Genomic DNA, 17,636 nt, shown 5'->3' on the forward strand with positions numbered 1-17,636 from the left:
AAATATAGCACACATTTGGCTTTCACTTTATAAACCTATCTGAAAGCCTTTTTGTCTTAATAACTCAATTTTGCTCACTTACATTAGTTATCGTGATGTGTTTGACTTTGTTCCTGCAATATTTGTTTTATACTTTCTGTTTTTAGCTTTAAAAATATTTTGCTATATGATTGCTTTTTTATTTTTATTTATTTTTATTTTTAAAATTGATTGATTGATTTTATAGAGAAAAGTAATGAGAGAGAGAGAAAAACATTGATTTGTTGTTCCACTTATTTATGCATTTATTGGTTGTTTCTTATATGTGTCCTAACTGGGGATTGAACCAACAGCCTTGGCATATCAGGATAATGCTCTAACCAACTAAGATACCTGGCCAGGGTTGTTTTCTTTTTTATTACAATTCATTGAGATAATCACAGATTCACAACTACTTGTAAGAAAAATACAGAGAGATACTGGCAGGGGAAATACCATGATCACAAAGGTGGTTTTCCCAGGGCAAGGCCATTGCAGTCCAGATGTGCTAATCCCTGTGATTTCCCCAAATGTGGGAAACTCTACTGCATAATTTATGGTAGTGGAAGACTGTGTTCATGCTCTTCCTATAAAAAAATAAAAAAGAAGAAAAGATATAGAGCAATCCTTTGTACCCTTTAGCCAGTTTCACCTGATAATAATGTCCATGTTGTCATAAATAGTGGCTTTCTCCTTGTTTATTGATTGATTAATTAATTGATTTTAAATAGAAGAGGAGGAACTAATGAGAAGTATCAACTCATAGCTGCTATACTTTAGTTATTGCTTGTTGCTTGTCAGAAAGATGTGCTTTGACAAGCTAAGGGTTTAAAACCGACAACCTAAAAAAAAAAAACCTAAAAAAAAAAAAAAAAAAAGCCTGACCGGGTGGTGGCGCAATGCATAGAGCAGGGGTCCCCAAACTTTTTACACAGGGGGCCAGTTCACTGTCCCTCAGACCGTTGAAGGGCCGGACTATAAAAAAAAAAACAACTATGACCAAATCCCTATGAACACTGCACATACCTTATTTTAAAGTAAAAAAAACAAAACAGGAACAAATACAATATTTAAAATAAAGAACAAGTAAATTTAAATCAACAAACTGACCAGTATTTCAATGGGAACTATGCTCCTCTTGCTGACCACCAATGAAAGAGGTGCCCCTTCCAGAAGTGCAATGGGGGCTGGATAAATGGCCTCAGGGGGCCGCATGCGGCCCGCGGGCCGTAGTTTGGGGACCCCTGGCATAGAGTGTCAGACTGGGACGCGGAAGACCCAGGTTCAAGACCCCGAGGTGGCCAGCTTGAGCGAGGCCTCATCTGGTTTGAGCAAAAGCTCATCAGCTTAAGCCCTAGGTCGCTGGCTCAAGCAAGGGGTTACTCGGTCTGCTGAAGGCCCACGGTCAAGGCACGTATGAGAAGGCAATCAATGAACAATTAAGGTGTTGCAATGCACAACAAAAAACTAATGATTGATGCTTCTCATCTCTTCGTTCCTGTCTGTCTATCCCCGTCTATCCCTCTCTCTGACTCTCATCCTTCTCTCTGACTCTCCCTCTGTCTCTGTAAAAGAAAAAACAAAAACCCACAAAAAACCCAACACCCTCACCTGACCAGGGGGTGGTGCAGTGGATAGAGCGTTGGACTGGGATGTGGAGGACCATGTTCCAGACCCCAAGGTCGCCAGCTTGAGCGCGGGATCATCTGGTTTGAGTAAAGCTCACCAGCTTGGACCCAAGGTCACTGGCTTGAGCTAGGGGTTACTCAGTCTGCTGAAGGCCCACGGTCAAGGGACATATGAGAAAGCAATCAATGAACAACTAAAGTGCCACAAGAAAAAACTGATGATTGATGCTTCTCATCTCTTTCTGTTCCTGTCCGTTTGTCCTTATCTATCCCTCCCTCTGACTCTCTTATTCTGTAAAAAAACAAACAAAACAAACAAACAAACCCAACAACCTCAATATTCCAGATCAACACTGTATGCACTGCTCCAGCATAGGACAGGCAGGCTTTCTCCTTTTTCCTGAACAATATTCTGTTGCATAGATAAACATTTTCTTTATCAACTCATTTTTTTTTTTATTCATTGATGATTGTTTTCATGTCTTGGCTATTGTAAATAATGCTGCAACAAACATAGGGGGGTAGATATCTTTCTGAGATAGTAATTTTATTTTTTTGTGGATGTAATCCCACAAATTGGATTTTTGGATCATATGGTGGTTCTATTTTTAATTTTTGAGGAACTTCCATATTGTTTTCCATAGTGGCTACACCAATCTATTTCTACCAACAGTGTGCAAGGGTTTCTTTTCTTCACATCCTTGCCAACTCTTGTTATTTCTTTTCCTTTTGATATTCTATTTTTTAAGATAGAATATACTGATACATCACTATAATCAATAATAAACTCAGAATATTTACAATTTCTTTTCCTTTCCTCTATTCCCTTTCTCTTCTAATTTTAATTTATATTCTTTTTTTTTTTAATTTCCTACTGTTAAATATACTTCTATCACTTGATTTCGTAGCTTTGTAGCTCAAGCTATTAGAGATGAAAAACACGTTTATACCATCATGTCTTTATAACTTATCTTACCTTTGTGCCCTTCTCATCTGAATTTTTGTCATTATATAATTTCTGGATCATTTATGATCTGTTCTCCCACCAGAGTCACTGCATGTGTTTTATCTTTGTCTGTAGTAATATAAATCCAATGTTTTCTGCCAGTTCTTCTGTTGCAGCTTTTCTAATCATTTATTGATAGGCCTAAATTTATTCAATAGACTTCTCTATTTCAACTCATAGTAATTCCCAGGTTTTTTATGTTCAAATCTGTTTATCCATTGCCTATGTACTTGAATGACAATTTGCCTTGGGATAAAAGATTATGTTATTTTTCTTGAGGCTTTTGTGAGTCTTTCTTCTCTAATAGCAATTAAAAAGTTGCACTGAAGTAATTTTATTTTAAGTCTTTTTTTTATTTATTCATTTTATAAAGGAGAGAGAGAGGGAGAGAAGAGAGAAACAGAGATAGAGAAGGGGGAGGAGCTGGAAGCGTCAACTCCCATATGTGCCTTGACCAGGCAAGCCCAGGGTTTCGAACCGGCGACCTCAGCATTTCCAGGTCGACGCTTTATCCACTGCGCCACCACAGGTCAGGCCAACAGTGAAGTAATTTTTAATGACAAAATTATTATTCTCAGAAAATGAGGGAAAAGAGATTAGGAAAGAATGACTGAGAAAAATAAGAAACATTATTGAATGATATGAATAAAAAAAGTTATTAAAAGTATTAGATGAAAATATTAGGTAGGGCTCTGGCAGGTTGGTTTAGTGGTAGAGCATTGACCCAGTATGTGGAAGCCCCAGATTCGATTGCTGGTCAGGGCACACAGGAGAAGCACCCATCTGCTTCTCCACCCATCCTCTCCCTTCTCTTTTTTTCTCTCTCTCTTCTCCTCCTACAGCCAGGCTTGAGCAAGTTGCCCCAGATGCTGAGGATGACTCCAGGGCTTTTTCCTCAGGTGCTAAAATAGTGTGATTGCTGAGCAATGGAGCAGTTGTGCCAGATGGGCAGAGCATTACCTGGTAGGGAGCTAACTGGATTGGGGCACATCTCTCTGCTTCCCTGATTGTCAGTTAATAAAATAAAAAAGAAAATATTAAGTATAAAAATCAACAGTTGAAATAATAGATGGTATAAGTAGCAAGATGGATTTATCCAAAGAATAAATTAGTGAGTCAGAAGATCACATCAAAATGTAACATTGGCCCTGGCTGGTTGGCTCAGTGGTAGAGCGTCGGCCTGGCGTGCAGAAGTCCAGGGTTCGATTCCTGGCCAGGGCACACAGAAGAAGCGCCCATCTGCTTCTCCACCCATCCCCCTCTCCTTCCTCTCTGTCTCTCTCTTCCCCTCCCGCAGCCAAGGCTCCACTGGAGCAAAGATGGCCCGGGTGCTGGGGATGGCTCCTCGGCCTCTGCCTCAAGCTCTAGAGTGGCTCTGGTCGCAACAGAGCGACGCCCCGGAGGGGCAGAGCATCGCCCCCTGGTGGGCAGAGCGTCGCCCCCTGGTGGGCGTGCCGGGTGGATCCGGGTTGGGCGCATGCGGGAGTCTGTCTGACTGTCTCTCCCCGTTTCCGGCTTCAGAAAAATACAGGAAAAATAAATGTAACATACACAATATAAGCTAACAAATACCATATGATTTCACTTATACGTACAATCTAATGGACAAAATAAACTAACAAATGAGACAGAAATCAACTCATCTGTATGGTTCCAACAAACATGTGAAGACAGTATTTCTACCCAAGCAGGAACCTGGTCAGGAGTATTGGAGGTACAGATTTCAATGGGAAGGGCGACTCTCAACACCAGCAATCTCGGGGTTCTGGGTATGGCCAGCTCTCACCTCAGACCAGCACTGAACACTGCTCCTGGCCTGGTGCCCTCGTCTCTTGTACCAGCTGAAGATGGAAGTGAACCAGTCAACCATCTCGTCTATGCTGTCCTCATAGGAGCTCTACAAAGACAGCCCGGTACCGGGCCACGAAGCATCAGTTTCCTGCTGGGCTTCGCCCCTGGGCGAGAGACCCACAACACCTTCTGCTCCCCAGACCCTGCACAGACAGACACCTGCAAAGACGTCCATCCAGGGAGAGAATGGAAAGACGCCTCTGGCTCCAGATAAACAAATGGGTAGAGGATCTTGGTTCCCAGCACTCACCTTTTCATCCTGCCAGCCAGGATCTGGGCTCTGAGTACAAAATAACTGCCAGACCTCCAAGTCCTCACAACCTGCTCCTGTCCTGGATGAGCGCCCCTCCTCTGTGTCGGGCTGCCCTGGTTGAGTCTCAAGTGGGGTCTGGATCGGATGGACCTTCGCTGGGTTGCCCTTGGTCACATGAGTCTTCCTCGTGTCAGAGGGTGAGAGGGGTCGGCGTTGGAGCTTGCGCCATAGTCGCCAGAAAGATAAACTTTTTTTGCTCTGGGCTTTCTTCTTCCCAGAGTCTTGGAAACAACAGAGAAACATCTTACTCTCCTGACTGTCTGCAGTCAAGTGAGCCAGACTGGACACTCTCTCTGGAATGTTGGGTGCCTCGTTACCAGACTTCTAATTTCTGTTGGGCATCTGTCACCAAGGAAGTGAGGTCACCCCTTCAAAGTTCTATGACACAGGCTCTTCCTCTAATCAGGGTCTCCTAGAGCCTTCTCACCCTTTTTGCCCATCTATTCTCAATGGCTACTTTTCATTATTTTGTTTTCAATTGTCTACATGTGTATGACCTCTGTTAGCCCACATCAGCAGCTCTGCCATAAAACAGTAATATAACACAGAACTTATAAAACTACCCATTTGCTCTTTAGAGCTAAGACAACTAAAAATTGTTTGATATATTACTCTCCTTCTTAATAGTATGTTTAAAAATGTGTTTAGATTTTTTAAATGAGATAAATTAGTTCTACTTAAATTCCTTCATAGTAATCACTTCAAAATGGTACTGGCCAAGTATCAGTATTGGTGCACTTTCATCTTAGATGTCAAATTTGAAATAGCTATACTTTACTGTTTCTATGTTACTAAAGTTCCATAAAAGTGTAACTGGCACACTTTGAGAATGTAAAATTTAAATGAAAAATGATGACATCCAGAGGACTGTACCAATCTAATGCATAATTAAGAGTTAAAGTATTAATTTTCAAAGAAACAGGAGTGGTCATCTGTGAAATGCTTCTGGGCTCAAAATCATTGAGTTCTCTGTCTACCTGCACACCTTACCATTACTTACAACTTCTGAAAGCCTAGGATTCTGAAACTTACCTTCACTTAAACTAAAACAAATTAATTTACCTATTACAATTATTTTTTAATGTATAGATGAAATCTTATGGAATTCTAAAGGTCAGTATAAACTATTATCACCACAGCTTACATCAAAAAGTGATTATCATCAGGAGAATTATCTGTTCAAGACCTCTGCCCATTATATATATATTTGCTAAGTAAGAATTATTTTAATCACAGAGAAATCAAGAATGTCAACTAAGAAGAATAAAAGGAAGAAGGAAATAATTTTGAGGAAATTCATTACCATGGCAGTTAATCAGCTCAGATAATTTTTACTGAATAAATATATATATGCAAGTTAAAGATCTTGCCAGGGATCCATGTAGAGCAAGCCTTCTCTCAAGGGACTTGCAAGTAAACAAACAACAACAAAAAAGTAGTAACCACAATGCTGAGGACACAGAGTTAAATGGATCTCTGCCTAACACCAGAAAAGGAAAGGTACTTCCATTGTAGTACTGGGGAAGGAGGAAGGAGAATCACAGAGGGGCCTTGAGGGTTAGAAAGTCATTCAGGTAAAGGGAGAGAAGTTACATTAAAAATGACCAATATCTATACAGACACAATTATTCCAGCACCATTTTAGTTAGCTTACTTTGATAAATGTTATTAATAGCACAAGCAGAAGAAAATGTTTTAAAACAAGAATGCAAAGGTATGTCACCATTAAATTGGATACATATGCTTCTTGACCTATGATGTAAATAAATGCCAAAAATTTCATTGTATATTGAAAATATTGTATGTCAAAAAAGCATTTAATCCAGCTAGCCTACTGAATAACACAGTTTTGTCTCATCTGCCTTAAACATGCTCAAAGCACATTAGCCTATGTGTGGACAAATCATCTCACAAAATAAACACATTGTAGATTGTCAGTGGTTTATCTTCATGATCGTCTGGCTAACTGGGAACTAGGCCCTCGCTGATACTGCCCAGCATCATGAGAGGGAATCATAATGCATACAGGTAGCCCAGGAAAAAAATCAAAATTAAAATATAATTTCTACTAAGTATATTTTGTTTTCACACCATTATAAATTAATAACATTAAAAGTTCTAAACCATTTGTACTTTATTTATTTATTCTGAGATACATTTTTTCTCATTATATCTATGAAATCTGGGGGAAGCCCAAGCCCACTATTCATAGAATCTTATTTTTTGTTTGTTGTTTGTTTTTAAGTGAGAGGAGAAGAGATGGAGAGGTAGAATCTGCATGTGCCCCACCTGGGATCCACCCAGCAACCCCTGTATAGGGAATTATCTTCTCCATACAGGGGTTGCTGGGTGGATCCTGGTGCTATCCTTGGTGCCCAAGACTGACATTCAAACCAATTGAGTCACTGGTTGTGAGAGGGAAGAGACAAAGAATGGGGAGAGGGAGGCAAAGAGAGGCAGATGGTCGCTTCTCATGTGTGCCCTGACCAGGATTTGAACCCCAGGCATCGTGCTCTGGGCTGATACTCTATTCACTGAGCAAATTGGCCAAGGCTATACAATCTTATAATAAATTCACAGTTCTTAATTATTTTTCTGCTAGTGTGTCAATTTTGATATATCTCACAAACTATGGAAACTCTGAGTTGATCAAACATGATAATTATTTTATTAAATATGATGAGATTGACTCTTAGGATAACAACTTGAGCTTCTCGTCTTCTGGGTATTTATTCCAAATGGGAAAGGAGACATAATGAAATCTCACTGGATATTCTGGTATCACCTGTTAAGAACACAAGCAGTTTTAGCTCTACCTAAGACTTATTTGTATACATAATTTATAGCAGACTTATTCATAATGACCAAAACATGGAATCAAACTAAATGTCCAATGACAGGTGAATGGTTAAACAAACATGTTATATAAATACAATGAAATTTCATTTAGCCTACCTTAAAAAGGAAATAAATTCTGATACATGCTACAATGTAAGTGAACTCTAAATACATTATGTTGAATAAAATAATCCAGTCATAAAAATACATATACTAATGATTTCATTGATATGAGATGTGTAGAGTAGTCAAATTCATATAGACAGAAAATGGACTGTTGGCTGTTTAGACCTACATGACCAGGAAGTGACAAAATGTCATGTTTTTTAGTGGACATACAGTTTCAGATTTTTTTAATGAAAAGCACATTAGAGATTGATTGCACAAAAATGGAAGTGTAACTAGTACTATGAAATTTGGCATTAAAAATGACAAAAATAATAAGTTTTATGTTATGTATACCTTACCACAATTAAAAAAATAGATTTATATAAAATAAATGGAAAGTGGAGAGAAAATAAAGAGGCAGGGACACAGGGAGCAGATGGACAGCTGTCAGAGGGACAGGGGAAGAGGGGACTGGATCAAAGAAGGTGAAGGGACTAGCCCAAAACATAAGTACATAACACATAAATACAGACAACAGAGTGGCAATAGCCAGAGGGAAAGAGAGTGGTGGGAGGGGGAGGAGGGCAAAGGGAGGGGAAGGCAGGAAACAGACTTTGCTGGGCAGTGGAGAATGATGCAGAGTGTAGATGGTGTTATACTGAGTTGTACACTTGAAACCTGTATGGTTTGGTGAACTATGTTACAGAATAAATTAAAAATAAATTAGAAAAGAACGATTGAGGATAAAAGGGATGTAAACAGAGAAAAATGGTATGAAAGAATGGGAGGTAGACAGAAAACGAAGATTTTTAAAAACTTACCAGTGCCTCAAATACCATAATGAAAGATATATCAAAATAATGAAGGTGGGCAACATTATTGCCAAAATTATCACCATGTTAGAGATAGGGTGTCCTGGCAATTAGGAAAAGACACAAAGATGTCACTGAAAAATCTATTCTCTGAGTCTCCTGCCCTTCTGATGCTCATCTAAGTGTCAGCTCCATCACTCACCGGCTTTGATGTAAAGGCACAACCAACTTTATCTCTCAGATTCTCTAACACAACAATCCATATCTATCTCCCGTTGCTCCTTCTTGGCCACTTCAATCAATTTATAGGTCTGTGACTCTTATCTCCTTTATACCTTAGGTGAATGACTTTCCACCTTTTTCATCTCATGGCACACACAATCTAATTACTAAAATCCTGTGGCATTTCAAAAAATATATTTTATTTTTTGCTGATCTGACAAAAAAAAAAGGTGAAGTTTTGATTCACCCACCTTAGACGGCTATTACTCATTGGCTGTTGTCATTTTCTTTTATTTGACAATCTAAGGGAAAAGAGATCAGTGCCCCTGACAAAATAGTCAAGATTTGCATATTTTAAAAATTCTCGAGGCACATCAGTTGAAAATTGCTGCTTTAGTTCATCTCTCTTTTCTCTCTTGTTTTTTCTCTCTTTCCTTTTCTCCCTCCCTAGAACTTTGTTTCTCTGTCACACCCACTAAGTCTCCCATTTTGCTCGCTCCTCTCTCCATGTTTGTGGACCATCTCCTCCCATTTCTGGCCAGGTCCAGTTCTTTCTCACCCCAGTGGAGGACGATGTCCTAGCCTCCCAGGCTGCTGTGCTTTACTCGGCAATTCAGGTTAGCCTCCTCCCCAGCCACAACGTCCAGGGTTACTCGGAGATACCATGTCCCATCAGCATTGGGCAGGATGTCACCTTGATGAGTTCCTGGATGCTCCTGCTCACCCCTCATCCACATCACCTGTACAGGTTTGGGGTGAAATCCTGAGACATGCACACCAGCAGCAGATGACCAGGCAAAGGAGGAGGGCCACTGGAAAGCCAGGCCTCAGGCTTCACTGGGGCAGAAAGGAGCAGGACAATGTCATAATATGACTCTAATCTAGAGTACAGGGACTCAGAAACACATAAGTTTGGGGAGTGACCCCTCCTATTACTTTGGAAACCAAATAATTTATTGATTAAGACCTTATCTTCTTAGAAAATGCCTACCTTTGATTTCAAAAAGGTGATGGAAAGTGAAATAGAAAAGTCTTGGAGAGAGAACAGGACTAACCTTGTCTCTGCAGTTCCGCCTTCCCTGCATCGAGAACACTCAAGAGAAATCGAGGACAGGTGTTTGAGAGGAGCTTCTCTATGATACTAGAGATAACTTGGTATTCAGAGACAACTGTGCAGAACCTTTGTGCCCTGTGCAGCAGGCACACACATATCATTCACAGTTCTTAATTATTTTTCTGCTAGTGTGTCAATTTTGATATATCTCACAAACTATGGAAACTCTGAGTTGATCAAACATGATAATTATTTTATTAAATATGATAAAATAATTATCATATTTAATAATGTGCCCTGTGCAGCAGGCACACACATATCATTCTGGAAGCTCATGAAATCCACTCCTCCCAAAGCTCCCCTCAGGAAGCTTACTGTGGTCTCCCAGAATTCAGCTCACAGCCGGCTATAGCCTGGATCTCAAAGGGATCCGGGTAGAATATAAATAGAGAAAAAATATCTAAAAGGCAACAAGGAGGATAAAGATGGAGAAAGAACTTAAACTTTTGGATCTGGGTGGGGAGAATAGTTTGAGATGTGAAATGATGAGCCAAAAATCAATCCAGTATTGTCCCACGTCACACAATAACATTTTTTTTTTGTATTTTTCCAAAGCTGGAAATGGGGAGGCAGTCAGACAGACTCCCGCATACACCTGACCGGGATCCATCCGGCATGCCCACCAGGGGTCGATGCTCTGCCCATCTTGGGCATCGCTCTGCCGCAATCAGAGCCATTCTAGTGCCTGAGGCAGAGGCCACAGAGCCATCCTCAGCGCCCGGGCAAACTTTGCTCCAGTGGAGCCTTGGAGGCGGGAGGGGAAGAGAGAGACAGAGAGGAAAGAGAGGGCGAGGGGTGGAGAAGCAGATGGGCGCTCCTCCTGTGTGCCCTGGCCAGGAATCAAACCCGGGACTCCTGCACGCCAGGCCGACGCTCTACCACTGAGCAAACCGGCCAGGGCACACAATAACTTTTTTAAAATTTTTAGTTATTAATTTTTTTAAGTGAGAAGAGGGGCAATAGTGAGACAGACTCCTGCATGCATCTCCAATGGGATCTCTCTCGGGCAACACGTATCTGGGGCCGAATCAATCGAGCTATTCTCAGAAGTAGGGTCAATGCTCAAACCAAATGAGCCACTGGTTGTGGGAGGGGTTGAGGAGAGAAGGAGAGAAGGAGGGGAAATAAGCAGATGGTCACTTCTCCTGTGTGCCTTGACTGGATATTGAACCCCAGAATATCCATACACCAGGCTGATGTTCTAGCCACCGAGCCTACGGACTAGCACCACACAATGACTTTTCAGTGGACCTCAAACCACATACAAAAGCATATTCCCAAAAGATTATAACGAAGTTAGAAAATTCCTGTTTGCCTAGTGACATTGTGGCCATCATAACATCATAATGCATTGCTCATACGTTTGTGCTAATGCTAGGTTAAAAATTTCACTTGGCTACCAACACAATATGTACAGTACATGATACTTGATAAGGATAATAAGTGATGCTTGTTTATGTATTTTTTATAATGCTAATTGTTATTTTAGAATGTATGCTTTGTACTTATAAAAAAAGACATTTGTTGTAAACAGTATGCCATATTAGACTTGCAATAGGCTTATACCTTTCATGATTACTACATTACTTGATTGGATGATTTTCTCTTGTGCTTGATTTAATGTTATATATATTTTTAAACAGTAATATGCTATACAGTATTTCATTTTCTTGGAGCAATTATATATACCGTATAGCCTAGGTATGTGGTAGGCTATCCTATCTAGGTTTACTTAAGTGCACTGTATCATAGTTACACAACAATAAAATTGTCTAACAATGTAGTTCTCAGAAGTTATCCTTAATGTCAAGTGGTGTATGACTCTTATTTAGAGACTTATCTTTTTAAAAATTTCTATTGATTGATTGATTTCAGAGAGAGAGAGAGAGAGAGAGAGAGAAAGAGAGAAAGAGAGAGAGTGAAAGAGGGAAAGTGAGAGAAACATCAATTTGCCTTTTCACCCATTGATACATCCATTGGCTGAGTCTTGTATATGCCTGGACCAATAATCAAACCTGCAACTTTAGTATAATGGGATGATGTTCTAAATAACTGAGCTACCCAGCCAGGGCTATTCAGAGACTTTTCAATAGGAAGAGAACAGGGGACAAGTACACATGTCACAAATGGTGGGGAAGGGCTGTTGTACTAAAGTACAGCGGGTGAGAAGAAAGAAGAGGGTAATGTGAGGAGCAGGGTGGTGAAGTCAGGAGGAAGTACACATTCCGGGATAAATGGGAGAATTACATTGAGAGGAGGAGCAGGCAGGAGATGCCTGAGGAAATGGATTGAAAGCAAAAAAAGTCAAAATTTAGTTCACTCAGGAACAGGGTAGGAAAAATGAGGGCTTCTTGCTTGGGGTTTTAAAAAGTTATACACAAAGGAAGGTCTCTATCAGGCAAGAGTGTAAGAAGCATGAAGAATCTGAAATACCTTGTGTAGTTATAGAGTCTAAGAGAAAGACTGCTCTAGAGATGTGTGCGTGCACAATTGGATAAACTGGGAAGGAGGAGAGAAAAATCCACAGGTGCAGCAGCTTGAACCGAGAGAGAGAGAGAGAGAGAGAGAGAGAGAGAGAAATCATTGGTAATCGACCCCGATCAGAGGACTGCACTCACATGTCAACTGGTATTCATAAATACGATTCTGTACTACTTGAAGGAATTTGATGAAATAAACCTGTAGTATCTCCACCACTTCAGTCAAATTCCACATCACTGAAGTTGCCCTTGGACCAAGGCTTCAGGAAAATGGCAGTGCTTGAGTCACTATCTCAGCGATGAATCTGCAAATCATCCAACCAGCCTGAGCCTTGATTTTGTGCACAGGTGTTGTTTACAAATGATGATATCTGGATGAATTTGAAAGTGATTTACCCCTGGAAAGCTGTGGGTAATGAAAGGATAAAAAAAGTGAAAAGAAATAAAATCAGGAGAAAATGGAGGTAAATATGAAAACCAGACACATCCAGGAAAAAAACAAACAAACAAACCCAGAGTCTGAACAGCAAAATGACAGAAACATTTGCCTGTGCCAGCTCCTCTGGCTCCATCCTCAGCCTCCAAAATAGAAGAAGAGGGCTGGAGACGGGCTGGCCCAGACCCTCAGGGGTATGCACAGCATGCTTTCATCCAGACCACCCACACCCAGAATTCAGGCCAGGGTTACTCTTACCATGGTCCTTTCTGTGCTCGTTGTCACCACCTGGAATCAGATCTGCTAGCAACAGAATTGGCAAAAACGGCATTTTATCAGGAGATAAAACTTCTGACTGTTAGAGCTGCTGTTTAATCTTTGAACTCAGCAAACCATTGATTCCTCAGTCTTCTATAGTGACTTCCTCTTCCAAGGGACAAATTCTGCCTCATTTACATTGCACATCAGAGAAAAGCTGTGTCTTCCACAACCTGACCCTCCCACTCTGCTTGTCATTTCCACTCCAGTTCTTGACATCCAGATTTTTCTTCTTATCTCGCTGACTTCCAGCTGTTCTTCCTGACCCCAGCTTCCTTTGTACTACCTTGAAAAAGCCACCATATGGTTTTGAAGTGTCATTTTACCCACTCAATCTTTTATTGTTCTAACTATTAAATCAGAAGATGCTGTTAAAGAATGACCTGCTTTTGAATAGATTTTTTTTTTGGATTATCCACCGAACTCAATCTTCCTCTGCATGGCCCTCTCTTCTCTTGCACATTTTCAATGTCTCCTCTTTCTTATTTTATTCCCCTTGTCTGGTCTTCATAATCCCACACTTGTGTGTATGTGTTGATGACCATTTACAAGTGGCAAAGCATTCATTGTTTTCATGTTTTCAACGTTTGTAGTTCATCCAACACTTTTTAATTGACTTTAAAGAGAGGAAGAGCGAGAGAGAAAGAGAGAGAGAGAGAGAGAAGCAGAGACATCAATTTGTTGTTCCACTTATTTATGTACTCATTGATTGATTCTTGTATGTGCCCTGACTGGTTAGTAAACCTATGCCTTCAGCATTTCAGTATGAGCGCTACTTGGTCAGGGCCCAAAAGGAAAAGTGTTTAATTTTTTTCTGCAGACCCTAATTTAAAATCAAATAAGGTAAAAACACTACAGGTTATACTCTAAGCAAAATTATCCATAACAATTGTTGACAAGAAAAATTACATTTGCTACTAGTATATGACCTTCTTTTCATTAGCTCTTGACCTTTGGAAGTTTGAGTAACAAATTTTATTGAGAAAAGCAGAACTATGAGAAATATGCTATTTATAGTTTCAGGTTAATTCAAAGATAACTTATATTAATTTTTTTATCAGTTTGTATTGGGTTTTATTTTTCTGCTTAATTTCTGCACCTTTTAAACACAGCTCTTCCTCCCCAAACTTTCACCCTTACTGTCAGTTTGTTCTCTGTATCTGAGTGTTTTTCTATTTTGTTTGTTTATTTTGTTCAATAGATTTTACACATAAGTGAAATCATAAATTATTTATCTTTCTTTGACTGGCTTATTTCACTTAGCATAACACTCTCCAGTTTCATCCATGCTGTCAGAAAAGGTATAATTTTAATCTTTCTATGTCTGAGTAGTATTCCATTGAATAAATGTAAATGGTTTTTGATCCAATCATTTACTGATGGGCACTTGGTCTACTTCCAAATCTTGTCCATTTTAAACGACACTGCAATGAACATAGAGGTGCATATATAATTTCAAATTAGTGTTTCTGTTGTCTTTATTTATATTCCTGGAAGTAGAGTCACTGGGTCATAAGTCAGTTTCATTTCTAATATTTTGAGGAAACTCCATATTGCTTTTCACAGTGGTTGCACCAATTTATGTGCTATTAACAGTACACAGGGTTCCGTTTTATCCACATCTTCATCAACATTTGTTTAATGATTTTTTGATGAGAGCTAATCTCACAGGTGTGAAGTGGTATCTCATTGTGGTTTTAATTTGCATTTTTCCAATGATTAGTGATGTTGAGCATCATTTCCTATGTCTGTGGAGCATCTGTATGTCCTCTACGGAGAAAAGTGTCTTCAGGTTCTTTGTCCATTTTTTAATTAGATTTTTTTTTTAGTTTTGCATTATATAAATTCTTCATAAATTTTGGATATTGACCTTTTATCAAATGTATCAATTGTGAATATATTTTTCAATTCAATGGATTGTTTTTTTATGTTGTTATTGGTTTCTTTTGTTATGCAAAAACTTTTTAGTTTGATTTAATCTCATTTGTTTATTTTTCTTTTTATTTCCCTTGACTGAAGAGATATATCAGAAAAAAAATATTGCCACAGCCTGACCAGGCGGTGGTGCAGTGGATGGAGCATTGGACTGGAATGTGGAAGACCCAGGTTCGAGACCCTGAGGTCGCCAGCTTGAGCGTGGGCTCATCTGGTTTGAGCAAAGCTCACCAGCTTGGACCCAAGGTCGCTGGTTCAAGCAAGGGGTTACTCGGTCTGCTGAAGGCCCGTGGTCAAGGCTCATATGAGAAAGCAATCAATGAACAACTAAGGTGTCGCAACAAAAAACTGATGATTGATGCTTCTCATCTCTTCGTTCCTGTCTGTCTGTTCCTGTCTACCCCTCTCTCTGACTCTCTCTCTGTGTCTCTGTAAAAATAAATAAATAACAAACTAAAAAAAAAGAAATATTGCCACAAAAAATTTAGGGTTTTAAAGGTTTTACTTTTTAATTTTCTTCTAGAATTTTTATAGTTACAAATCTTAAATTTAAGTCTTGAATCCATTTTGACTTTATTCGTGTATTGGGTTAAAAAGGTGATCTAGTTTCTTTCTTTTCTTTTTTTATTTTGCATGTATTTGTCTAATTTTCTGAACCCCACTTTTTGAGTGAACTGTCTTTACATTACTGTAAGTCCTCCTTTGTCAAATATTAATTGACCTTTGTCCTAGTTCCTGGAAGCACACCCACACTTTTTTTTTTCTTTCAGGCATAGAGACTTGCAACCAGTAGAGCAATGGTCAGAAGCAACTCTTTCAGGGCTAACCTCTGAAACTATCTACAAGGCCCCAATTTCTCTGACTTTTCAGTAAGCCTATAGAAGCACTGCCTTGACTCACTTCTCCCACTGTGACATTTACTTCTCAGTGAGCCATGCAGTCCTGCCTATGCTCATTTCTTCCCTATAACATTTCCAGAGAGCAAAACAGCTGTGCCTGGGCCCTCTCATGTTGTGTTCTTGTTTCATGAAAAACATCATTGGGATAGTGATAAGAATTGCATTTATAGTTTCAGATCTTATATTAAGGTTTTTGATCTATTTGTGTGTGTGTGTGTGTGTGTGTGTATGTGACAGAGAGAGAGACAGAGAGAGAAACAGATAGGGACAGACAGACAGGAAGGGAGAGTGATGAGAAGCATCAATTCTTCATTGCAGCTCCTTGTTCATTGATTGCTTTCTTATATGTGCTTGACCAGGGGGCTTCAGCAGAGTGAGTGACCCCTTGCTCAAGCCAGTGACCTTGGGCTTAAGCCAGAGATCTTGGGCTTCAAGCCAGCAACCTTTGGCCTCAAGCCAGTGACCCCATGCTCAAGCTGGTGAGCTCGCACTCAAGCCGGATGAGTTCACACTCAAACCAGCATCCTCAGGGTTTTGAACCTGTGTCCTCCACGTCCCAGTCTGATGCTCTATTCACTGTGCCACCACTTGGTCAGGCTTTGATCCATTTTCAATTAACTTTTGAGCAGGGGAACAAACTGTAGTTAAATTTATTTTTTTGCATGTGGCTTCCAAATATTCTCAACACCACTTATTATTGAAGAGGCTTTTTTTTTTCTCCATTCTATGTTTTGGCTCCTTTTTCAGAGATTTTTTTGTCCGTATATATGTGGTTTTATTTTTGGGCTCTTGATTCTGTTCCATTAGTCTGTATGTCTGTTTTTCTGGCATTACCATGCTGATTTTATTATTGTGGCTCTATAGTGTAATTTTTTTTTTTGTATTTTTCCGAAGTTAGAAGCAAGGAGGCAGTCAGACAGACTCCTGCATGCATTCAATCGTGATCCACCTGGAATTCTTCCCAGGTAGCGATGCTCTGCCCATTTGGGGAGATGCTCCTTTTTGGCCAGACTCATTCTAGCATCTGAGACGGAGTCCATGGAGCTGGCCTCAGTGCCTGGGACAGCTTTGCTCCCATGAGTCTTGGCTGCGGGAGGGGAAGAGAGAGATAGAGAGGAAGGAGTGGGGGAAGTGTGGAGAAGCAGATTGGTGCTTCTCTTGTGTGCCCTGGCCTGGAATCAAACCTAGCACTTCCACATGCTGAGCTGAAGCTCTACCACTGAGCCAACCCATCAGGGCCTATAGTATACTTTAAAGTCAGGTAGTGCGATATCTCTGGCTTCATTCTTTTTTCTCAGGATTGCTTTGGCTATTCAGGGTTTTTAATAGTTTTATATAAACCTTTTGATTTTGTTTTGTTCTATTTTTTTTTTTTTACAGGGACAGAGAGAGAGTGAGAGAGAGGGATAGATAGGGACAGACAGACAGGAACAGAGAGATATGAGAAGCATTAATCATCAGTTTTTCATTGGACACCTTAGTTGTTTATTGATTGCTTTCTCATATGTGCCTTGACTATAGGCCTTCAGCAGACCAATAACCCCTTGCTTAAGCCAGCGACCTTGGGTCCAAGCTGGTGAGCTTTTTGCTCAAACCAGATGAGCCCATGCTCAAGCTGGTGACCTCGGGGTCTCGAACCTGGGTCCTCCGCATCCCAG

At 40.0% G+C, this 17,636-nt stretch overlaps 1 pseudogene; it reads left to right on the forward strand.

Annotated features, from left to right (window-relative positions):
- Nucleotides 1-455: 455 nt before the first annotated feature.
- LOC136401740 (U1 spliceosomal RNA) lies at nucleotides 456-607 on the forward strand (annotated as a pseudogene).
- The last annotated feature ends 17,029 nt before the right edge of the window (nucleotides 608-17,636 follow it).

Source organism: Saccopteryx leptura, chromosome 3 (genome assembly GCF_036850995.1).
Source record: "Saccopteryx leptura isolate mSacLep1 chromosome 3, mSacLep1_pri_phased_curated, whole genome shotgun sequence".
Classification (NCBI taxonomy): domain Eukaryota; kingdom Metazoa; phylum Chordata; class Mammalia; order Chiroptera; family Emballonuridae; genus Saccopteryx; species Saccopteryx leptura.